This window comes from Kogia breviceps, chromosome 3 (assembly GCF_026419965.1).
Source record: "Kogia breviceps isolate mKogBre1 chromosome 3, mKogBre1 haplotype 1, whole genome shotgun sequence".
NCBI classification, from domain to species: domain Eukaryota; kingdom Metazoa; phylum Chordata; class Mammalia; order Artiodactyla; family Physeteridae; genus Kogia; species Kogia breviceps.
Window position 1 is genome coordinate 3230317 of NC_081312.1, and position 25550 is coordinate 3255866.

At 44.5% G+C, this 25550-nt stretch overlaps 1 long non-coding RNA gene across 8 annotated transcripts in view; it reads left to right on the forward strand.

Annotated features, from left to right (window-relative positions):
- The window catches only part of LOC136793756 (uncharacterized), a 34658-nt gene extending 10068 nt beyond the window's left edge, over window positions 1-24590 (forward strand). The window contains exons 2-6 of one of the 8 annotated variants that reach the window (XR_010839389.1): window positions 17143-18037; window positions 18260-18336; window positions 21315-21441; window positions 21559-21755; window positions 22263-22462. This is a non-coding gene — a long non-coding RNA (uncharacterized lncRNA). Of the gene's footprint in view, window positions 1-17142; window positions 18095-18259; window positions 18337-21254; window positions 21442-21558; window positions 21756-22262; window positions 22464-22495 lie in introns of those variants that run through there. The other 7 variants (XR_010839395.1, XR_010839393.1, XR_010839394.1 and 4 more) reach the window with 7 other exon arrangements.
- Window positions 24591-25550: the final 960 nt, after the last annotated feature.

Sequence of the window (25550 nt, forward strand, 5' to 3'; positions counted from 1 at the left end):
CAATGGGAGAGGCCACAGTAGTGAGAGGCCTGCGTACCGCAAAAAAAAAAAATTATGTTTCGAGTCTTACCCTGGTGGCGTGGTGGTTAAGAATCCGCCTGCCAATGCAGGGGACCGGTTTGAGCCCTGGTCCGGGAAGATCCCACATGCTGCGGAGCAGCTAAGCCCGTGAGCCACAAATACTGAGCCTGTGCTCTAGAGCCCTCAAGCCACAGCTACTGAGCCTGCGTGCTACAACTACTGAGTCCACATGCCACATCTGCTGAGCCCACGTGTCACATCTACTGAAGCCCGCAAGCCTAGAGCCCGTGCTCTTCAACAAGAGAAGCCACTGCAATGAGAAGCCCGTGCACCATAACGAAGAGTAGCCCCCGCTCCTGCAACTAGAGAAAGCCTGCGTGAAGCAACGCAGACCCAATGCAGAAAAAAAAAAAAAAAGACATATAATAGAGTTGGCAGGGTTAATTTAATAAAAGGTACTGGAACAACCAACTAGCCATTTATAATGAAATAAATATGGATTCCTAATTCCTTCCTCAATCCAAAATAAGCTCCAGATGGATCAAAAATTTAAATATAAAAACCATGAGTCTGAAAAGAAACTACTTCAATAAATATATTGGTAATCTTTTTTTTATTTTTAAATTTATTTATTTTATTTATTTTTGGCTGTGTTGGGTCTTTGTTGTGCGCAGGCTTTCTCTAGTTGGCGTCAGGCAGAGGCCGCGCTTTGTCCCGGTGTGCAGGCTTCTCACTGCGATGGCTTCTCTTGTTGTGGAGTACGGGGCTCTAGGCCCGCGGGCTTCAGTAGTTGCGGCTCGTGGGCTCTTGAGCACAGGCTCAGTAGTTGTGGCACACGGGGCCTTAGTTGCTCCGCGGCATGTGGGATCTTCCCGGACCAGGGTTCAAACCCATGTCCGCTGCATTGGCAGGCGGATTCTTAACCACTGCACCACCACGGAAGTCCCTGGTAATCTTGAAATAGGGAACTCTTGTCTAAACATAACCCCAAACTCACAAGTCTTAGTCTATTTTTATTCTATATTTTGCATGGTGCAAAACACAACTTAAAAAGATAACAAACTTGGGAAAAATATTTGTAACACATGGCAAGGGGATAATATCCCTAAAAATAAAAATGCTTTTTTAAGTCAATGAGAAAGGAAAAATAACACAGTTTAAAAAATAGGCAAAGGGGCTTCCCTGGTGGCACAGTGGTTAAGAATCTGCCTGCCAATGCAGGGGACATGAGTTCGAGCCCTGGTCTGGGAAGATCCCACATGCCGCGGAGCGGGCTAGGCCCGTGTGTCACAACTACTGAGCCTGCACATCTGGAGCCTGTGCTCGGCAATGGCAGAGGCCGCGACAGTGAGAGGCCCGCGCACTGTCATGAAGAGTGGCCCCCACTCGCCACACCTGGAGAAAGCCCACACACAGAAACGAAGATCCAACACAGCCAAAAATAAATAAAATAAATTTATAAAAAATAAAAATTAAAAATAAAAAAAATTAAAAATAGGCAAAGGACATAAGTAAGCACTTCACAAAAGTTGCATTTATCAGACTTTGTTTATGGCTTCCGAGTTTCTTGTTATGCCTAGAAAGAACGTCCCTGCTCCAAGATGCTCCACTTTTCTAATGAAAGAAATGCAAATTAAAACAAAAATTATTTTACTGTCACGTTGGAAAATATAAATTATCAATAAAAACTTGATAACAGTGTTGCCACAGATTTTTGTGTTGGCAAAAGTATTAAGAAAAAGGCACTTATAGTCCCCGTTGGTAGGAATGTAGATTGCTATTATCTGGAGGAGAGTTTGTTAATCACTATCCAAATATCTGTTGTAGTTATGTGATTTGACTCAACAACTCCAATTTTAGGAATTTACCTGCACAAATGTGAAAAGTTTATATTAGAATTTTCACTGAAGCATTGTTCTTAATAGTGAAAAATTGGAAATTCCCTAAATAGCCATCAGTAAGGAATTAGATAAATAAATTATGGAAATGCCATACATAGCAGCTGTTAAAAAACAAATACATAGGACTTCCCTGGTGGTGCAGTGGTTAAGAATCCACCTGCCAATTCAGGGGACACGGGTTCGAGCCCTGGTCCAGGAAGATCCCACGTGCTGCAGAGCAACTAAGCCCTTGCACCACAATTACTGAGCCCGCGTGCCACAATAACTGAAGCTCGCGTGCCTAGAGCCCATGCTCCGCAGGAAGAGAAGCCACCACAATGAGAAGCCAACACACTGCAACAAAGAGTAGCCCCACTTGCCCCAACTAGAGGAAGCCCGCTCGCCGCAACTACAGGAAGCCCCGCTCTCTGCAACTAGAGGAAGCCCAACACAGCCAAAAATAAATAAGATAAATACATTTATTAAAAAAAGAGGAAAACATTTCGATGCTGGTATGGGTTGACTCGTGTCCTCCCTAAAGAGATGTTAAAGCTCTAGCCCCCCTCGGTGCTTGTGGATATGATCTTTCTTGGAAATACAGCCTTTGCAAATGTACTTAAATTAAGATGACACAGGGTGGGTCCAGATCCAAAGTGACTGTTGTCCTCATGAGAAGAAGAGACAGACTCACGGGAGGGAGAACACCGCGTGAGACAGGCAGTGAGCAAAGTGCTGCAGCTGCAATTCAAGGAACCCCAGGATTGCCAGCAAACCCCCAAAGGTTGGAAGAGGCAGGAAGGATTCTCCCCTGCAAGTTTTAGAGAGAGCATGGCCCTGCCTGTACCTTGATTTGAAACTTCTACCTTCCACAACTGTGAGACAATAAATGGTTTAAGTCACCCAGTTTGTGGTACTTTGTTGCAGCAGCCCTTAGAGACAAATACAGATGCTAGAGGTAATCAGGATATCTAAAAACAAGTGAATTTCAGATATGAAAAACTCACAAATTAGGGAAAAAGGTAAAGTTATCATTATTTACAAATGATATTTGTTTGGAAAATGCAAGAAAATGAATGGAGAAACCATTACAAACAGTTAAGTGATTTCAGGAAGGTAGCTAGGTACAAAATTACTGTACAGAACTCATTATGTACACAAGCCACACCAGTTAGCAGAGATATAAACGGCTTTATTTACAATAGTTATGAATAAGATAAAACACCTAGAAATATACTTAATAAGAACTGCAAGATCTTTATGGTAGAAAGTTTAAAACGCTACAGAAGGACTCCAAAGAACAACTGAACAAGTGGGAAGGCACACAATGTTCTTGAACAGAAAGACTCAACGTGATAAAGGTATTCGTTCTTTCTAAATTAATCTATAAATTTAATGTGATTCCAAAATTCCAAACTATATTTGGAAACTAGACAAGATGTTTTCACTGTTCAAGTGGAAAAAGTAAAAAGCCAAACAAGGAGACCCATGAAAGTTCTAAAAAGAAGAATAAATGGGGAATCAGCCTTATCAAATATTAAAAGCTTGATAAAACTATAATAAAATAATGTAGCAAGGCACATGGTCAATGGAGCAGAACAAGAATTCCAGAAATAAAAACAAATACACGTAAACATTTTGTATGTTTTTTAAAAAAATATTTAAAATCTGTAAGTAAAAGACGAATGTTTGATAAAGAGAATTAGGACAACTGGGTAGCCATCTGGGAGAAAAAAGCCCAAATGGATGAAAAATTAAAATATAAAAAAGGAAAAATAGGGACTTCCCTGGAGGTCCAGGGGTTAAGACTCCATGCTTCCAATGCAAGGGGCCGCAGGTTCGATCCCTGGTTGTGGGACTAAGATCCCACATGCCGTGGGGTGTGGCCAAAAGAAAGAAAAAATAATAGAAGCAATGAGGTGAGGCATTTTTAATAATCTCAGAAGTAGATCTTTCTCAATATGACACAAGACTTGGAAGCCATAGAAGAAATTTGACCACATTTAAAAAATGCTTTTCCTCCTCAATACTGTTGACCATGAAACAATTCAGGGGTTTGCTGACCCTCTGCACAGTCAAAAATTCAGTATAACTTTACAATTGGCCCTCTGTATTGCCAGATCTGCATCCTTGGATTCAACCAACCACAGATTGTGTAGTACTGTAGTAGGTATTTATTTTTAAAAAAAATCTCATCAGTGGACCGGCCCAACGCAGACCTGCGTTCTTTAAAGGTCATCTGTGGTGGATGCTGTCACCCCTACTGCTATTATGGCATTTTAGTCCCTTCCCAGCCCAGGAAGGGGACTTGCAGGGACCTTTCCCTCCAAAACAAAATAAACGAATAAAACAAAAAACAACACAAGGAAAGATATGATTCAGCACAGGCAGTTTTCCTCTGCTCCCCCTGTATCTAACACCCCCGAACTCAGATGTGATAGATAGAGCTCAGGCTAGGCCCAAAGCCCTGCTAACTGGGCACCTAGGGAAGGGCAGGCCCGGTGGAGGCTGCGGTTGCCCATCCAGTCGGCCACTTCCATCAGGGAAAGCAGAAGGCCCGGCAGGCGTGCCTGATCCCACGACTGTGTCACGCAAGCTGCGCTGGAAACTTCCCGCTCAGCTGCCCCTCTCCTGCCTTTATATGAATTCTCTGAATCACCTTTGCAGAGAAAGGAAAAGTGTTTGCTTTATTTTTTTAAAAAAGTTTTCCTTTTGATAAACCACTGTAAGCAAAATCAACAAACAAGAAACTGGAAAAAGTAAAGAGCTTCTAGAAGTCAAAGAAAGGCTAACAATCCAGTGGGCAAAAGGATATGAGCAAACATTTAAGAGGAAACAAAAATGGAAGTATGTCTCAAGCATGAAAAGATACTCAATCTCAGACTTAAGAAAAATGTAAATTAAAATAGCATAGATAAAATATTTTCCATCTGTTTTCAAAGTGGAAAAGTTTGCTGTTTACAAGGTCTGAAGAAACAGATATTCTCATATCTTTCTGGTCATGGTGTAAATTGGTACAAGCTCAATAGAGAATAGTTTGGCAATGACTAATACAAATCTAAAACTTATGTACTCTTCAATCCAGCAATCCCACTTCTTGGAGTTTATCCTACATATACCCTTGCAAATCTAGATTCCCCATCCTAGCAGAAATCTGAAAGTTTATTCTCTGGAAAAGGCAAAACAAAGAGTTTCTGTACAGGGGATTCTAAGCCAAATTAAGGTCACAAGTAGTGTCTTGAATGTGAGGATTAAGTGAGCATGTGATTACTGAATACGCTGAACCCTCTTTCTCCCCACTAGGCTCCCAGGATATTGACAACCAAGCCTTTACTCTCAATACAGAAATTTTAGAAGATTCTTTCCTGGAGAATCTGGCAGTTCTCGAGATACAGGCATAAAAGCTTCCCCCAAGAAGTGGTCCATGCCGATTATCCTGCAGTGAACCCCAAACTCTGAAAGTCCTAAAGACCATGTGCTCAGATCTACCAGCTTTTAAATCTCCATCTCTTAATCATAAGCAGACCACCAAGGATTATCCATACATCTGAGAAAAGCCTCTAAACGTGAGTTTCAGAGATCAAAACAAATGAACAAAAAGAAGCATTGTTGGAGAAGACAGGTCATGCAAAGAGTTGAAATTTGAAAACAAATGCTAGTATTCTCAGGTAAATAAGATACTGTATCCATGAATCAAAACCAGGATGACCTTTTTTTGTAAGAAACTACAGAAAATAAGGGACTTCCCTGGCGGTCCAATGGTAAAGAATCTGCCTTGCAATGCAGGGCATGAGGGTTAGATGCTTGGTCAGGGAACTAAGATCCCACATGTCGCGGGGCAACTAAGCCCTTGCGCCACAACGACTGAGCCTGCGCTCTAGAGCCCGCGAGCCACTACTACTGAATCCTCGTGCCACAACTACTGAGGCCCACACACCTAGAGCCCATGCTCCGCAACAAGAGAAGCCACTGTAATGAGAAGCCTGCACACCACAGCGAAGAGTAGCCCCTGCTCGCTGCAACTAGAGAAAGCCTGCAGTGAACCCTGAAATGAAGAACCAACACAGCCAAAAATAAAAGAAATTTATTTTTTTAAAAAATGTTTTGGGACTTCCCTGGTGGTCCAGTGGTTAAGACTGTACGCTCCCGAGGCAGGGGGCCTGGGTTCATCCCTGGTCGGGGAACTAGATGGCACGTGCATGCCACAACTAAGAGTCTGCATGCCACAACTAAAAGATCCTGCATGCCGCAACTAAGACCCAGTGCAGCCTAGATAAACAAATAAATATTGGGGAAAATAAATGTGTTGAATGAAGGAGAACAGTGGAGAAATACTTTCAAAATTCTGAGGAAATACTTCTTCCAGCCTGTAGCTAAACCCATGCCAAATATCAATCAAGTATAAGAGAAGAATAAAGACATTTCTGGACATGGGATTTACCCTCCCCGTGCCTTCTCTCAAGAAGCAGTGAGAGGATATGTCCACCAAAAGAAGAGAGTAAGGCAACCAGTACAGGAAATAGGAGACCTAATGCTGGGGGAGAGACATGAGAAGCCCCTAGGAAGACGTGAAAAGAGATCCCAGGATGAATAGTTCTGCATCAGATGTAAAGGACAGCCAGTTCAGATGGGAGCAGCCTCTGAGATGCCCACCGCCATTGTAGTACCATTTTGCCTGAGAACAAAGTGCTCTGGTTATCTTGACCCAGATTCTTATCTGTACTTAGCTGCCTGGACCATGCACTGATGAAGTTCCCGCCCTCCCTCCCATCCCCTGCCACCTGAATGAACTGAGAGCATTCATTTCACTCCGTAGAAATACTCTTCTCTGAACCACTCCTGAGAGTTGGAGGTCGGCCAAGACGAACTAAGAAGCAGAAAAATATAGCGAATCCCATTCCTCTTGACGTCAGTCCCGAGAGACATCCTGAACCTGACCCACCCTATAGTCCAGTCAGATGCTCCAACCTCCGTGCCACTTGGGTTTCCCAGCATACTTTCATAACCCTGCTGCGTCGGGTTCCCCAAGACCACCCCCATGTTTGGGGATTCGCTAGGAGGGCTCCCAGGGCTCAGCACAGTGTCGTATTCGAGGCTGTGATTTATTACAGCAAAAGGATACAAAGCAGTGTCAGCAAAAGGAAAAAGGAATGGGCATAGTCTAGAGGAAACCAGGCATGAGCCAAGAGTCCTCTCCAAGTGGAGTCACACAGGCTCCCTTAACTCCTCCAGCATCAAATCGTGACAGCACGTGTGAAGCATGTCAGCCATGGCAGCTCATCAGAGACTTAGTACCCAGACTTTTGATTGGAGTCACCCTCCACCTAGCACACACCAAACTCCCAGAGTCCCACAAGGAAAGCTGGTGTTCAGCACGTTTGCATAAATAGTTTACGCACAAGGAACCACACCTATCACTTAGGCACTGGTGGAAACCCTCCTGAAATCCAAGTTCCCGGTTGCCAGCCAAGGGCCAACGTTGCAAGGGCCAACCTTTCTAAGGAAAGCAGCCTCAGGCCTGCTCTGTGAACTCTTTTCTGCATAATTGCCCACTGATCTTAGCCAGAAGGGGCTCCTGTAAACAATTCCGGAAGCTGAAGCCAGGCTATGACCTAGAACCTCCTCTCTTTAGTTTATATTTTCCTGGAAACCTTCCATCGGATCATGGTAACATTGTCCTTTCTTTACACAGCTAGGTATCTTCTTGCCATTTAGTTTTCTCTTAGTTTTATTTACTGAAAGATATTGTTGCAAGGTATACACCAAGGTGATAAAATCACAAAGTGTATTCTCCCCTTCTCCCCTGGTAACAGAGTCGTGATTGGGCACAGGGCTGTCCAGATGGACCGCCATTTCTGAGGTGCTAGGTATGTGACTACGGGCTTGCTTATGGGGCCTAGTAGAAGTGACGTGCTGCTTCTGGGTCTGGGTCTAAGACTTTTGGGTGCCCCCCCATCTTTTTTACCATTCCTGCCGGCTGGCACCTACAAGTGCCGGTGACAGCTTCAACCATACAGATGGTGAAATGCCCTAGTGACAGCGGAAAACAAAGATGTAAGGAATCAGGTTCCCAGAATGACCACATAAAATAAGAGCTGCTCCACCAACCTGAACTGTTCACATTGGACTTTTTTTAAAAAAAATGTTTATTTAGGCTGTGCCAGGTCTTAGTTGCGGGATGCGGAATCTTCATTGCGGGCTGCGGGATCTTTCTTGGTTTTTTTTTTTTTTTTTTTAGTTGTGGCTTCTTAGTTGCGGCCTGCATACAGGATCTAGTTCCCCGACCAGGGATCGAACTTGGGCCTCTCTGTGCATTGGGAGCACAGAGTCTTTCCCACTGCACCACCAGGGAAGTCCCAGAACTTCCTTATTTCTTAATGCAGTGTTGGATATCTTTATTTCAGCACTTTATCCTCTCCATCCCCCAGCTAATACAAAATAACACAAAAGACAAGGTGGTAGCTACCTCAGGGAGAGGCACACAGGGAGCTTCTAAGATACAAAAATATTCTGGTTTTTAAACTGAGTGATGGGTACAGTGGTATTGATTAGTTTTATTCTTATTCTTTTATTTTTGTTTGTTTGGGGTTTTTTTGTTGTTTTTTTTTTTTTTTTGCAGTACACGGGCCTCTCACTGCTGTGGCCTCTCCCGTTGCAGAGCACAGGCTCCGGACGCGCAGGCTCAGCGGCCATGGCTCACGGGCCCAGCCGCTCCGCGGCACGTGGGATCCTCCCAGATCGGGGCACGAACCCGTGTCCGCTGCATCGGCAGGCAGACTCTCAACCACTGCGCCACCAGGGAAGCCCCTTATTCTTTTAAACACACACACACTTTTGTATGTATATATGCATGTATGAATCACCCCACAATTTAAAAAAGTTAAAAATAGAGTAACAATGAAACACCATTTGACCCTTGCCATATTGGCAAACATTAAAAAGTTTTATAATATCCAACATTGGAGAGTGTGTGGCAAAACTAGCATCTTCATAAATTTCGATAGTAATGTAAATTGTTCTAAGCTTTTTGGAGTATAATTTTACATTATCTATGAAAAATTTAAATCTACAGAGCAAATCAACAAGAGAAAGACAACTCAATTTTTTAAACGAGCTAAAGACTTGAACAGACACTTCATAAAAGATAACATTCCAATGGCCAATAATCATATGAAAAGGTGCTAAATGTCATCACTCATCAGGGAAATACGAAATAAAGGCACAGTAATACCCTTGCACTCGCAACAGAATGGCTAAAATTAAAAGGACTGAAAAACCAACTGTTGGTGAGGAAATGGAACAACTGAAAGTGTAAATTGGTTACAACCACTTTGGAAGATGGTTCTGCAACATCTACTAAACTAAGCGCAAACATGAGCTAAAACACATATGTCCTGTGACCTAGCAATTCCTCTCCTGGGTTTAGACCTAATTGAGATGCATACTATGTTCATCATCAAAAAAATGTATACAAACATTTTTAAAGTAGCTTTATTTATAATAGCCCAAACTGGAAATAACCCGAAGTCTATCAGCAGTAGAATGGTTAAACGGGTTGTGGTATATTCATATATTTCTGTGGAATACCACGCACAAATGAAAAAATAACTACTGTTACACACACAACATGGGTGAATCCCACAGACATAATGTTGAGTGGAAGTACCCGGCATAAGAGTACATACTATATAATTCTATTTATGTGAAGTTCAAAAACAAACCAAACTCGGGACTTCCCTGGCACAGTGATTAAGAATCTGCCTTCCAATGCAGGGGATGCAGGTTCGATCCCTGGTCAGGGAACTGGATCCCACATGCATGCTACAACTAAGAGTTCACATGCCATAACAAAGAAGCACACGTGCTACCACTAAGGAGCACGCATGCCATAACTAAAGGAGCCAGTGAACCAGAACTAGGGAGCCTGCCTTCCACAGTTAAGAGCCAGCGCAACCAAAACAAATAAGATAAAATTTAAAACAAACAAAGAAACAAAACAGACAAAACTCATCAATGGTATCAGAATAGTGGTTATCTCTGAGGGAGATAATGATTGAGAGAGGATACAGGGACCCTTCTGGGGTGCTAAAAATTATATGTTTTTATCTAGGTGTGTACACCTGAAAAACTTTATCAAGCTCTACACTTAGGATTTGAGCACTTTATGTAAGTTTACTTTAATAAAAAAAGTAAAGAAATCCAATTGTCTAATAAAAATAAAATAAATAAAACATATTAAAGTCAGGACAAGACAAGAATGGCCATAGACTCTACTACCATTTACCATTGTACTAAAGACATTAACCAAAGCAATCAGACAAGAGGAAGAAATTAGATGTATAAAAATTAGAAAAGAGGAAGTAAAACATTTACTCTTTGTTGATAATATGATCAAATACTTAGAAAACCCAAGAGAATCAGCTAAAAAACTGCTATTAAGTGAATTCAGTTAAGTGATAGGGTATAAATTATCTACAGAAGTCAGAAAACGTCATATGCACAAACACACAAAGGCATTACAGTGAGCATCCTCACGTGTATCCTCTTATGGGCCCATGTGACCATTTCCCTTGGAGGAGTGCTCAGGAGCGAGATTGCTGGGTCACAGGGTTCACTATTCTTCCTTTGACTGACACTTCCAGATGGCCGTCCAGAACAGCTGCGCCAGCTGACACACCCACCAGCATCCTCACTAGTGCTGGCCACGTCCCTGGAGAATGTGCTTCTGCAAAACTAGGGGCTACACCAAGAAAGAGGAAGACACGTGATCTAGGAAGCAAGGATTCTAGCCCAGGAAAGTGGGAAAGGAATTCCCAGAATGTGTGGCAGGGCTAGGTTGGAACAGAGGGATACGAGGCTGTGGGAAGGAGGATGCCAGTGAGTTAATAGTTGACCCACTGCATTGAAGTGGTTTGAAAATATTATATTGATAGGGATTTGAAGGATCTGTTGGAGAATTTGGGAAAATTTTTTTTAAAAAAACAAAACTGGGCTTCCCTGGTGGTGCAGTGGTTGAGAATCCGCCTGCCGATGCAGGGGACATGGGTTCGTGCCCTGGTCCAGGAAGATCCCACATGCTGCAGAGCGGCTGGGCCCATGAGTCGTGGCCGCTGAGCCTGCGTGTCTGGAGCCTGTGCTCCACGACGGGAGAGGCCACAACAGTGAGAGGCCCGCATACTGCAAAAAAAAAAAAAATATATATATATATATATATATATATATATATATATATATAAACAATGATTATTGATTTAACCAAAATTTATCGTAAACTATAATGAGAAGATGGGGAAGCAGAAGCAAGGGTTAGTGGTAGTAAAAGAGGTAAATCTTCATCTATCATAACACAAGGTCAGTAGTATCTATTGGTAATTTTTTAAATAACTGCAGTAGGCCTATTTGGAACCTGCTAAAAGAGTTGAAAGTGGTTGCCTGTGTGTAGCAGGGTAGAGAAAAGAGGAGTGGTAGAACGGGGCTGCTCTTTTTCATTATGAGCTTTCTAGAACAATTTTACCTTTTTTAAAATATATTTTAATGTTATTGGAATATAGTTGATTTACAATGTTGTGTTTCAGGTGTACAGCAATGTGATTCAGTTATACATATATTCATTCTTTTTTAGATTCCTTTCTCATATAGGTTATCACAGAATATTGGGTAGAGTTCTCTGTGCTATGCAGTAGTTCCCAGTTCGCCATCTAGCTTATATATAGTACTGTGCGTGTGTTTATCCAAAGCTCCTGATTTACACCTCCCCCCAACGTTTCCCCTTTGGTAACCATAAGTTTGTTTTCAATATCTATAAATCTTCTGTTTTGTAAATAAGTTCACAATTTTATTTTTATTTATTTGTTTTTGGCTGCATTGGGTCTTCGTTGCTGTGCAAGGGCGCTCTCTAGTTGCGGCGAGCAGGGGCTACTCTTTGTTGTGGTGCGCAGGCTTCTCATTATGGTGGCTTCTCTTGTTGCAGAGCATGGGCTCTAGGTGCGCAGGCTTCGCTAGTTGTGGTGCACGGGTTCAGTAGTTGTGGCTCACGGGCTCTAGAGCACAGGCTCAGTAGTTGTGGCACACGGGCTTAGTTGCTTCACAGCACGTGGGATCTTCCAGGACCAGGGCTCGAACCTGTGTCCCCTGCACTGGCAGGCGGATTCTTAACCACTGCTCCACCAGGGACGTTCCCACAATTTTATTTTTTTTATTTTTTATTTTTTATTTATTTATTTTTTTTGTGGTATGCGGGCCTCTCACTGTTGTGGCCTCTCCCGTTGCGGAGAGCAGGCTCCGGACGCGCAGGGCTAGCGGCCGTGGCTCACGGGCTTAGTTGCTCCGCGGCATGTGGGATCTTCCAGGACCAGGGCTCGAACCCGTGTCCCCTGCATCGGCAGGCGGATTCTCAACCACTGCGCCACCAGGGAAGCCCCCACAATTTTATTTTTAAACTATATATTACTTTGAAAAAATTAAAAATAATTTTAGGTTGTAATAAGAACTATGAAAGCAGTAACAAGTTGTGAGAATTCTGCTATTTTCTAATAACCCTATTCCATAAAGTTGGAAATCCAGGATTCAAGATAGGTGTTTGTGATCTGAGCAGGAGATCAGATTCAGGACCATCAGAAGATGAGAGCTTAGAGGTGTACATTTTCATACTGATAGCAGATCAAGCCTACCATCAACATCCTGAAACAAGCATCAAGTTGAACCCGTTCAATAAGTACAGCATTCTCTATGTCAAACATACCTCAGTAAAGTGGTTTAAGTACACACACACACACACACACACACACTCATTTTATTGAGCTTTGCTTTATTGTGCTTCACAGATACAGCATTTTTTAACAAATCGAAGGTTTGTGGCAACCCTGCATCCAGCAAGTCTATCCATGCCATTTTTCCAACATTTGCTCACTTTGTGTCTCTGTGTCACATTTTGCTAATCCTCACAATATTTCAAACTTTTTCATTATTATTTGTTATGGTGAACTGTGATCAGTGATCTTTGATGTGACTACCATGACTCCCTAAAGGCTCAGATGATGGTTAGCGTTTTTTAGAAATAAAGTACTTTTAAATTAAGGTATGTACATTTCTTAGACATAATGCTATTTATTGCCTACTTAATAGACTATAAGATAGTGTAAATATAACTTTTATATGCACTAGGAAATAAAAAAATTCGTGTGACTAGCTTTATTGAAATAGTTGCTTTATTGCGGTGGTCTGGAACCAAACCTGCAATATCTCTGAGGTCTGTCTGTACATATATATTTCTGAAAGAGCTGCTTAACAGCAAGACAGATTCACAGTATATATTCCACCAAGCATGTTAATCGGAGTTAAGTGAACCAAGAAGCATTCTCAATCTTTATATGACATTGGTAATAAAGAAGCATTAGATTTTGCCTTTGCACATTCAGAAAGACATTTTAATCTGAATAATCTTCAGGACTCCCCCAGAAATCCTCAGTTATCCTTAAAGCCAAGAAAACCGTGCAAGTGAGCACTAACAGTCTTACAGAAAGGGTGTGTAACCTGGAAGTTTGAGCTGACTATGTATGGTTATGTCAAGTCTTACACTGACTTAATATGACTATTATTGGCAGTAGGTGAATTATTGGTCTTCTGGAGGAGGAGAAGTTTACATCCAAACCCTCTGCCGTGACCTCAGGGTGGTCAAGTTTTTCTTTACCCCTTCATTTTTGATTTGGCCATGTGACCTAGCTTTGGTCAATGCTAGTGAACGTGATGTGAGCAAAGGCATGAAATGTGCTTGTGCATGGGCATTTGGAATTGCTCTCTTACACTCTGGTATTCTGCCATGAAATGAGCTTCCCTGTTATAATTTCAGCCCAGATCCTAGAATGAGACACGTGAAACAGAGCTGCCCTAGCTAACTCTCACATGTGTAGGCAAGATATAAATGCTTGTTGTTTATACTGCCAAGCTTCTGTGGTTGTTTGTTACACAGCATTATTGTGTCAATATCTGACTAATACATACTCCAAGTTAACCTTTCATGTGATCTTCCTAATACATGGCACAGAGCTGAAAACTGAGAGTGTTTTTTGGTCTCAAATAGTGTTACAGGTTGGGTTCTCCAAGAAGCAGATGCTAAGACGGAGTTAGGAGTACAGATTTACTGAAGAATAACACCTGTGAGGGGTTCTTCCCTGGTGGTACAGTGGTTAAGACTCAGCTCCCAATGCAGGGCACTGGTGTTCAATCCCTGGTCAGGGACTAGATCCCACATGCATGCTGCAACTCAGAGTTCACATGCCACAACTAAGGAGCCCGCTGGCCTCAACTAAGACCTGGCGCAACCAAATAAATAAATACATAAATAAAATATTTTTTTTTAAAAAAAGAATAACACATGTGAGGGGGCAGCCATCAGACAACAGGGCAGAAGTGCAGACCTGGCAAAATCTCTGCTGGCCCAGCAGGGAGCTCCAGAGCAAAGACTGCTTCATAAAGAAGTCCTGCGCCAGGGGAAATGGCTAGGCCCTCGTGCTGCCCCCTGGCCCAGTCATTGACATGAGACTGCCCAGGAAAGAGAGTGCCCTGGTCAGTCATTGGCTGGGAGATGCCCTGAAGAGAGCATGACCTCAGCTGGAAAGCTGAGATGGACCCTGAAGGAGAAAAAGCTGGAGCTAGTCAGCTAAGCACACTCCTTGCATCTGGGCAGCTAGTTCTTTCTTGAAGGGGGATCTGAGCTGCACATGGCCATGCCTTCCAGAGGTAGCTTTAAGACAGGAGGAGTATTGGACTTCCCTGGTGGTCCAGTGGTTAAGACTCCGTGCTTCCACTGCAGTGGGTACTTGTTCGATCCCTGGTCAGGGAACTAAAAAAAAGGCAGGAGGAGCATAAAAGATCATGAAAGCCACAGGAAGCTAGTGCGCTAGTTGACAACCTAGTAGTGGATGAATGACCTGTAATTCAATAGTGCTACCTATTCCTTTTCCAGATGTCGAACAATACAGAACTCTTGATTTTACCCCTAAACTTACTCTTCCCCAGTCTTTTGCATCTCCATAAACAGCAGCACAACCCCCACAAAATCGCTCAGGTCAAAAACCTAGGTGTAACGAAAAGACAACCCTCAGAATGGGAGAAAATATTTGCAAACAAATCAACAGACAAAGGATTAATCTCCAAAATATATAAACAGCTCATGCAGCTCAATATTTTAAAAAACGCAATCAAAAAATGGGCAGAAGACCTAAATAGACATTTCTCCAAAGAAGACATACAGATGGCCAAGAAGCACATGAAAAGCTGCTCAACATCACTAATTATTACAGAAATGCAAATCAAAACTACAGTGAGATATCATCTCACACCGGCCAGATTGGCCATCATCAAAAACTCTAGAAACAATAAATGCTGGAGAGGGTGTGGAGAAAAGGGAACACTTGTGCACTGCTGGTGGGAATGTACATTGATACAGCCACTATGGAGAACAGTTTGGAGGTTCCTTAAAAAACTAAAAATAGAATTACCATATGACCCAGCAATCCCACTACTGGGCATATACCCTGAGAAAACCATAATTCAAAAAGACACATGCACCCCAATGTTCATTGCAGCACTATTTACAATAGGCAGGTCATGGAAGCAACCTAAAAGCCCATCAGACAAATGGATAAAGAAGATGTGGCACATCCTAAGTGTCCATCAAAAGATGAATGGATAAAGAAGATGTGGCACATATATACAATGGAATATTACTCAACCATAAAACGAAACGAAATTGAGTTATTTGTAGTGAGGTGGATGGACCTAGAGTCTGTCATACAGAGTGAAGTAAGTCAGAAAGAGAAAAACAAATACTGTATGCTAACGCATATATATGGAATCTAAAAAACAAACCAAAAAATGGTTCTGATGAACCTAGGGGCAGGACAGGAATAAAGACGCAGACGTAGAGAATGGACTTGAGGACACGGGGAGGGGGAAGGGTAAGCTGGGACGAAGTAAGAAAGTGGCATGGACACATATACACTACCAAACGTAAAATAGATAGCTAGTGGGAAGCAGCCGCATAGCACGGGGAGATCAGCTCGGTGCTCTGTGACCACCTAGAGGGGTGGGATAGGGAGGGTGGGAGGGAGACGCAAGAGGGAGGGGATATGGGGACATATGTATACGTATAGCTGATTCACTTTATTATACAGCAGAAACTAACACACCATTGTAAAGCAACTATACTCCAATAAAGATGTTTTTTAAAATGTATTTAGGGCTTCCCCGGTGGCGCAGTGGTTGAGAGTCCGCCTGCCGATGCAGGGGACACGGGTTCATGCCCTGGTCCGGGAGGATCCCACATGCCACGGAGCAGCTGGGCCTGTGAGCCATGGCCGCTGAGCCTGCGCGTCCGGAGCCTATGCTCCGCAGCGGGAGAGGCCACAACAGTGAGAGGCCCGCGTACTGCCCAAAAAAAAAAAAAGTATTTAAAAAAATGTGGTACATATATACAATGGAATATTACTCAGCTATAAAAAGGAATGGAATTGGGTCATTTGTAGAGACGTGGATGGACTTAGAGACTGTCGTACAGAGTGAAGTAAGTCAGAAAGAGAGAAAAACAAATATCATATATTAATGCATATATGTGGAATCTAGAAAAATGGTACAGATGAACCCGTTTGCAAGGCAGGAATAGAGACACAGATGTAGAGAACAAACGTATGGACACCAAGCGGGGAAAGCAGGGCAAGGGTGCTGGTGGGATGTATTGGGAGATTGGGATCGACATATATACACTAATATGTATAAAATAAGTAACTAGTAAGAACCTGCTGTATAAAAAATAATAAAATAAAAATTTTTTTAAAGTAGGTGTACAAAAAGCTTTTGAAAATTAAGAAGTATAATTGGCAAAATTAACAAGTATGGTTGCTCACTGTAATAGACCATAATGAAAGATTATGGTATTTATTGAAGACAACAAATTCATCTAAAGAAAGCTGCTGCTGATCTTCAATCGGACGTACAAACGTTTTCTTTACTAGTCCATCTTCCTTCTGTTTTTTTATTTCCTGTCTGGGAATGTCCTGATTCTCATAATCTTGCTCATCTCTACTGCTTTAAGGTTCATTATCTACTTTTCTTGGCTGTCATGATTCTTCTCCTTATCTTCATGATTTTGACCATAAGAATTTTTAGTTGTTGTGATATAATGACAGTTTTTAATGTTTCACACGTTCTGTTCATCTTCTTTCATTTTGTGTTTCACATCCACTAGGTTACCTCTTTCTCATCATATCTGAATTTTGGTGTGATCAATAATTCAGAAAGAATATACAAAATTCATCTGACATTAACACATGTGAATAACAGTTCAAATGGGCTTCCACTTCTGTGTCGTATGGCCCCCCATTGTCGTAATCAAAGGTTCTTATACTTCATACGTTGACTTACTAATGAACATGTATGGGAGCCTTGTCACAGGGACACTTGTTTCTGCGCTGTGTTGCTGCTTCTGGGACAGTTTCACACTCCAAACTTCACTAGGATACGATGCATCAGATACGCCAGTTTGCATTCCAATTGACTGGGATGTAGAAAACACATGACGTCACACATGGGTGTACTTGGCTATTTGAGGTATTGCTACCGGTTCTTGGAGAGGACACAGGATTTTGGATCAAGTCTATTTCATATATTTCTTATCAAAACAGAAAAAAGAATGTGGGATGTGTTTATAATCATGTCCACTGCATTACAGAGTATATCCCTAACAGAAGAGACCTCTGTTCTGACCAGGCACTGATGAGAACTGAATCCTCCTCTTACATCTCAAACCTCTGGTAACGGGAAGAATTTTCACCAGCTAACTCCTGGCTTCATGTATTTCAAACCTTGCTTCTCTCCCACTTCGCACGCACTTCCGTTGCCAGGCACCGTAGGATACCTTCCCATCTCCTTGAAACCCCTGGTCCTGCACCCTTGACTCGCTGGACAAGCTAGTGACAGCTGACTGCACAGAGAAGAGGCCCAATCACATCCGCCCCGCCCAGGAACCCAAACCAAGTGTAGCTCTCCAACAGGAGAAGGAGCGTGTCAGTGGAAATGGAGCAGGAAGAGTGGTCTGAACCATTTGCGGTGAAGTAGCTTAATTTTTCAAGACTTACAAAAATGTGAGCACATTGCTAGGCCCGTCCAAGGGGGCCCGTGCAAGTGAGGGGCCCTTCGTGGTAGGTCCACCTTCCCTGTTAATGGTAACTGTTCCCCCAAACATGCCAAACCCCCCATTCGACTCCCAATCAAGAACGCACTCCCACATCCCACATCTAGACCAGGGGACTTCTCTTTTTTTTTTTTTTTTTTTTTTTCTAATTTATTTTATTTTATTTCTTTAGCTTTGGCTGCGTTGGGACTTCGTTGCTGCACATGGACTCTTTCTAGTTGCAGCGAGCGGGGGCTACTCCTGGCTGTGGTACGTGGGGCTTTTCATTGTGGTGGCCTCTCCTGTTGTGGAGCACAGGCTCAGTAGTTGTGGCGTGTGGGCTCAGTAGTTGTGGCTTGTGGGCTGTAGAGCGTAGGCTCAGTAGTTGTGGTGCACGGGCTTTGTTGCTCCGCGGCATGTGGGATCTTCCCAGACCAGGGCTCAAACCCACGTCCCCTGCATTGGCAGGCAGACTCTTAACCACTGTGCCACCAGGGAAGCCTGGGACTTCTCTTTCGACTGCCTCCCCTTCTTTCCTCTCTGTTCCTTCTTCTTTCCCACGGGTACCGCTAGGTCTTTGCCCAGGCAGCCCTTGCTTCCCCAGGATGGAGCCTCTGCATCGCCCTGATCAGGCCTCCAGGATCCCAGGTGGCCATGCAGCATCAGCAGCAAAGGCTCTGAACATTTGTCCTTTCCTAATTTTTGTCACCGTCACATTATTTTGAGTCAGATGTTGCTTCTCTTCTGCTCATTGTGCTGTCCTCCAGCTTCAGATGAGAGCCCTTCAAATAGTTCCCACCTGTCCCATTAGGCAATCTGGGTTCTGCCATCCCGACTTTGTCAGTGGTTGGTTACATCGGTGCTGGTCAAGGTGCTGGTCTATGAGAAGAGCTTTTGCACCAGAATGCAAACCATCTTCATTCCTGCACACAGTGTTGAGTTCAGCTGACTTTCTCTTGTAGCTTTAGCAAGGAAACAGCATGTTGAGGCTATCCTGGGGCAAGCAGTCAGGTAAGAATTTGTGACCTGGCAGCCAGTCCACAGATCACACTTTGAGCAGCACGGTCTTTTAGGGGATGATTTAGTCTCAGGAGCTTTGTGAATAACCTCTCACTTCCCTGCCTGAGTTCAGGACTACTTGAGAGACACAAGAGTTGGACAGGTGGCGATTAAGCTATTAGCTTTATTACTGAAAAGCTGATTAGAAAGAAGGGTTATACATCTGTGGCCAAAGACACTTCCCTTTGAGTTCAAACTGCTTTTGAATTCATTTTACCCACCCTGCCCCAGTCTGGTGGGACCGTGGCAGACCCCTCCCTGAGGCATAGAGCCGGCCAGGATACATGCGATCTGCAGATAGGTGATCAGAAGAGGATTGATTTGAGAGTGTTCAGTTCTCCCAAACATCACCAATCGTGTCCTCTAAGAGAGGAGGAGGTGCAGGGTGGGTGTTAGGTGAGCAGTCAGGGGTCCTAAACCTGCAGTCCATGGCTTCTGAGGATCTGTGAAGTCCCTGAAATGGAACAGGGTGTGTGTGTGTGTGTCTGTCTGTCTGTCTGTGTGTGTGTGTCTGTGTGTGTGATATTTTTCTAGAGAGTCTATAGTAGGTGTTGTGGGTACTTTGACCAGATCCCTTTAACCCACGACCCGAGGCTGCAATAAGTATTGGCTGTTAGTCACAGCTTCCCCCTTCTTTGACGAATGTTCCTTGACCAAACGGGAGCCCCAAGCCAGAGGGACTATACCTGTCCCCACCAGGGGAAACTGACTGCTTTGGGGGGGTCAAAGGCCACCCCCTGGCCTCAAAGTGGGAACAACTGTGTAGTACAGCTCACGCTCCAGGCATCTCCTGAGGTCAGGTTGACCTCATCTCCCGCTGAGACTGCCTTCTGGCTTAGCCCTTCTCCCCTGCCCTAGCCTGTGTCCCTCACTCTCTTTCTCCTTGGAGCACTCCCTCCAAAAATCACTTGTACAAGAACCCCTGACTCAGGCTCTGCTTCTAGGCGCCTGACCCAGTTCAGGGCTCATTAGCTCTCATCAGATTCTGACAGTGGCTTATGATCCTGAAGTGGGTTGTATAGTGACCCCCAAAAGATATATGTCCACATCCTAATCCCTGAAACCTATGAATGTCACCTCATTTGGAAAAGAGGTCTCTGTAGATTAATTAGGTTAAGGATTTTAAGATGACCATCTGGGATTATCCTAAATCCAATGACAAGTGTTCTTAAGGAGACACACAGAGGAGAGCCACTCAGACGCAGAGGAGAAGCCACTTGCAGTTGGAGGCAGAGATTGGAGTGATGCGGTCACAAGCCAAGGACACCTGGAGCCACCAAAGGCTGGAAGAGGCAGGGAGATCCTCCCCTAGAGCTTTTTTTTTCTTAATTTATTATTATTATTTTTGGCTGCGTTTGGTCTTTGCTGCTGCGCACGGGCTTTCTGTAGTTGCGGCGAGCGGGGGCTGCTCTTCGTTGCGGAGGCTTCTCTTGTTGTGGAGCACGGGCTCTAGGCACGTGGGCTTCAGTAGTTGTGGCACACAGGCTCAGTAGTTGTGGCTCATGGGCTCAGTAGTTGTGGCACACGGGCTCTAGAGCTCAGGTTCAGTAGTTGTGGCGCACGGGCTTTGTTGCTCCGCGGCATGTGGGATCTTCCCAGACCAGGGCTCGAACCCGTGTCCCCTGCGTTGGCAGGCGGATTCTTAACCACTGCGCCACCAGGGAAGCCCCTCCCCTAGAGCTTTAGGAGGGAGTGAGGTCCTGCCAACACCTTGATATCTGACTCCTGGCCTCCATGAACTTCTGTTTTTGCCACCCAGTTGTGATCATTTGTGACAGCAGCCACAAACACCTCCCAAAGGTTAGGAACTCCTTATAGCTCTTGAAGCTGAAGTCCTTCCCCCATGGAACTATGAGAGTGCCTGAACTACTGTCCCCACCCCCACCTGCAGCGCTGGAGCTGCCTGAGTCCTCACCCCCAGGCCCTCCTAAAGGGCTGAGCTCATCAGGGGAAATGGCCTATACTTTGCCGCAATCACTGCATAAGGCAGCAGCTTTTCTGCCCCTGAAGCTATTTCTGCCTTCGCTCAGCATCACTCTACTTGGTATCGTCCCCTCATCAGTGGATCTATCCCTTCTTTGTTCTTCTTGCTCTAAGAATAACCTTAAAGACCTTTTTGTTTTCCTCAGGGTTTCTGGCAAACCGCAGCACTTCCTGACAGTGTTTCTGGGGCTTGTGTCATTTCCCAGGATCCGTCTCTGATGAAGCTCTCCTTCACTTGTATTTTTTTCTCCGTCCTCTCAAAACATGAGCTCAGCAGGGAGCTCGGGCTGGCGCGCTCATCTCCACCACTGCTTCGCCCTCCTCGCCTTCACCGTGAGCATTCATGATTTATACTCAGGATGTCTTTTTAAAGAAGCTCCCTGCGCTTGATAGTAGGTGACGGAATAAAAGGTTCTTGATGAAATGGTGGCTCTTTTCTGCTCCCTGAAGGTCAAAAGCTAATGAAATACTTGGATCGAAATGAATTTTGCTATTCTTTCCTATAAGGATAGCAAAGATCTTCCAGGAGGGGTTGAACAGTTGTTTGGGTGGATGCTTTTAGAGGTCAGGAATCATTGATCTGAGGGCTGTTCCTGAGCAAGGAACTGGAGAAGGCAGACTCGGCTCGGCCTGTGCACGGACGTGACGTAAGTGACTTGCATGCCAGGCGCCCAGTTCACGGAACTCTCCCTTCTCTGCTTGGACCCTTGTTACAGCTTTCTAATCGTCTCTGTGCGCCCAGGCTTGGGACCCCTGATTCCCAATCCCACCAAGCCGCCAAGAACACAAATCTCCAAAAGGCCTGCTGTTTCCTGCAGGCTGGAGACCAGTTCCCTCCGTTCAGCCCCGGGCCTTCCAGATCTGGGCCTGCCTCTTCCACGGGCCCTCCTCCCCACATGGCTCCCTGCCTCTCAGCTGCTCTTGCCACACTGCTTCTCCCCTCATGCCTTTGCACACGTGGTCCCCTGCCCCCGGCGTGCCCTTCCTCTGCCCTAATCCCTCCCTTCCTTGTGACTCAGCTCAGGTGTCATTAGCCATCGGGAAGCCTCCTCTGGCCCTCACTGTGCTCCCATCACACACCCTGAGCCTAGTTTTATCATTACACTTACGTCGGGGAGTACAATTACCTCTTCTCATGTCTGTCTCCCCAACAGTGAGTTCCCAAGACCAGGAAATGAGTCTTGTGGACCCTGGACTCTCCAGACCTAGACCAGTGTGTGCTGAATGAAGGTTGAATGGAATCTCTTGTCTCTTGGAAGGAACATCAGGCATTTAGCAATGCCTATTCTCTATTCATCTACCTTATAAATAAATTATTTATAATTATATTTATAATTATAAATTATAAAGATGTTTGAAATACTTTCTTATATTTATTCTTATCCAGAAAGAGAAGAAACTAGAAAATTTTATAATAGAAAATCCATTTAGCTTTTTTATTATTTTTATACTTCTGCCAATGCCAAAAATTATCTGAGGCAACTCATAATGAAAAGGAAAATATCAAGCCATTAAACCACAGCCCTCCAGCACCACCCTCACCAGTAACAGACTTCTGCTTACATCTTATTGTTTGGGACCGGGTCACATGACCCCTCTGACTGCTTAGGGGCAGGGAAAGCAAGTACAGCTTTCCAGCCTTCACAGTGAGAGCTGTCAAGGGAGAGGCGGTTGGAAATAATTGATTAGACAACCAAGAGTGTCTGCCAGTGAATTGTAAGTAGCATTTAACAGTCATTAATTTAGGTTCTTATGTGACCCAGGAGTCCTGCTCATGAGCAAATATGTTTCCATCTCTTCAATTGGGAAGACACTCTGGGCTCCACCTAAGAAAGGAAATGCACTCTTCTTCTGAGGTCTTCCTTCCTGAGAATGCTGGAAGATGCTTACATGATGCACCAGTCAAACTCTTCGGGTGCGAGTAACAGGGTCCCGACTCTCAGCAGCCTAAATGAAAAAGCCAAACCACGGGAGGTGCAGGGGGTGGGGAGCTTGATTCCACGCCTGGATCTTGAAATCTTCTCACCATCCTGGTGACATTCACTCCCCATGATACCAGACTTATGGCCTCAACATCCCAGACTCACATCCATCCGTATAACCTTGAATCTGAATGGAAAATACGCTTCTTCCCAGCAATTCTAGTTAGAAAGGTCTGATTGGTCCGGTTTTAATTGGATCCTGTCCTGAACCAATCAATGTGTCCAGAGTCCCAGGTTAGGATGGGATAGGAGCATGCCCCAAAGGAACAAAGGTACTGACACCAGAGGAAGGGGATGGAAAAAACACCCAGGGGACAGAAACAGCATCCGCCACGCTGGTGGGTGACCATCTTCCAGACTGCTGTGCCGCTGGTCTCTAGTTCTAGCGCTGCTGCTGAGACACGATGACAAGTCAAAATCAACTCCCACTTCCTGAGCACTTACTATGTACCAGGCGTTTCCCATGGTTAAGAATCCGTCTGCCAATGCAGGGGACAGGGGTTCGAGCCCTTGTCCAGGAAGATCCCACATGCCACGGAGCAACTAAGTCCGTGCGCCACAACTACTGAAGCCCGCTGTGCCACAACTACTGAAGCCTGCGCACCTAGAGCCCGTGCTCCGCAGCAAGAGAAGTCACCGCAATGAGAAGCCCGCGCACCGCAACGAAGAGCAGCCCCCGCTCGTCACAACTGGAGAAAGACCACGCCCAGCAACGAAGACCCAATGCAGCCAAAAGTAAATAAAATAAATAAACTTTAAAGAAGAAAAAAAAAATCCGTGGCCAGCAAAGACATGAAAAGATATGATTACTAATCTAGGAAATGCAAATTAAGATCACAGTGAGAGGCCACTACACACCCACCAGCCTGGAAGACCATTTTTACTGTGTCACAGCAAGTGTTACTGGTGATGCAGAGCAACGGGGTCTCTGCTGGGAGTGCCGATTGATGACATTGTTTGGGAAACAATTTGGCCATATTGGCTGAAATTGAAGAGTTCAATACCCAATGAAGCATGGAAATGTTACTGGAATACACAGCAGCACTGCTTGTAATAGCAAAAATCTGGAGATAGCCCAAACGTTTACCAACAGAACAGATTCACAAACTGTAGTACAGTCGTGTGGTGGAATATTATACAACGGGAAAAACGAATAACTACAGTTATTCGAGTCTATATGAACAGTGTTGAGCAAAAAACAAGTCACAGAATACATGTGAGAACCATTTATTTATGTTCAAACACATCCATCTTTTAAGGACACACACACACACACACACACACACACACGCACGGTAAACAGAGCACTTCAACGTGATTGATGGGGAATTCCCTGGCGGTCCAGTGGTTAGGACTTGGAGCTCTCACTGCCGAGGGTGTGTGTTCAATCCCTGGTCAGGGAACTAAGATCCCACAAGCTGCGTGGCACAGTAAAAAAAAATTTTTTTAATAAATCTCATTATTTAAAAATAAATAAAGCTCATTTTAAAAAATTAAAAACATGATTGGTGATGTTGAATAACATTCAGTAGGATGGCCCTACATGGCTGCTAATGCTATACTCTCTCTAGCATATGTATGTGTATATACACGACGGATCAGCATCCTGAGAGAATTCACTGCGTTTCATGCCCCTCAGGGCGCTGCCAGCCTCCCTAAAAACGGAAAAACGTTGGGAAGCTTGCCAACCCTTCTGTTTTAAAGGTGGAATTTTTAAATAATAATTTTATTTATAGATTTTTTTTTTTTTTTGCGGTATGCGGGCCTCTCACTGTTGTGGCCTCTCCCGTTGCGGAGCACAGGCTCCGGACGCACAGGCTCCGGACGCACAGGCTCAGCGGCCATGGCTCACGGGCTTAGTTGCTCCGCGGCACGTGGGATCTTCCCGGACCAGGGCACGAACCCGTGTCTCCTGCATCGGCAGGCGGATTCTCAACCACTGCGCCACCAGGGAAGCCCTATAGATTTTTTTTAAAAAAAAGAGATTAGACGGGCTTCCCTGGTGGCGCAGTGGTTGAGAGTCCGCCTGCCGATGCAGGGGACGCGGGTTCGTGCCCCGGTCCGGGAAGATCCCACGTGCCTCGGAGCGGCTGGGCCCGTGAGCCATGGCCGCTGAGCCTGCGCGTCCGGAGCCTGTGCTCCACAGAGGGAGAGGCCACAGCGGTGAGAGGCCCGCGTACCGCAAAAAAAAAAAAAAAAAAAAAAAGAGATTAGACAAGGTAGCATTAATGACAGGAACACCAAGGCCTCTGAGCACACAGGGGCAGGTTGCTAACCCGTGGTGGGCACAGCAGCGATCACAACGGGCCGGTTTCCCGCCCCTGAGAACACCCTGGCGTCTCTAGAGCACGAAATTCTTCACCGGCCCCTTCATACACTTGTAAGGTTTAATTCCCTAGTTATTTTAATTTGGATAATGAGATTGAATGCTGACTGAAATGTCGTGTTGGGTGGATTTAC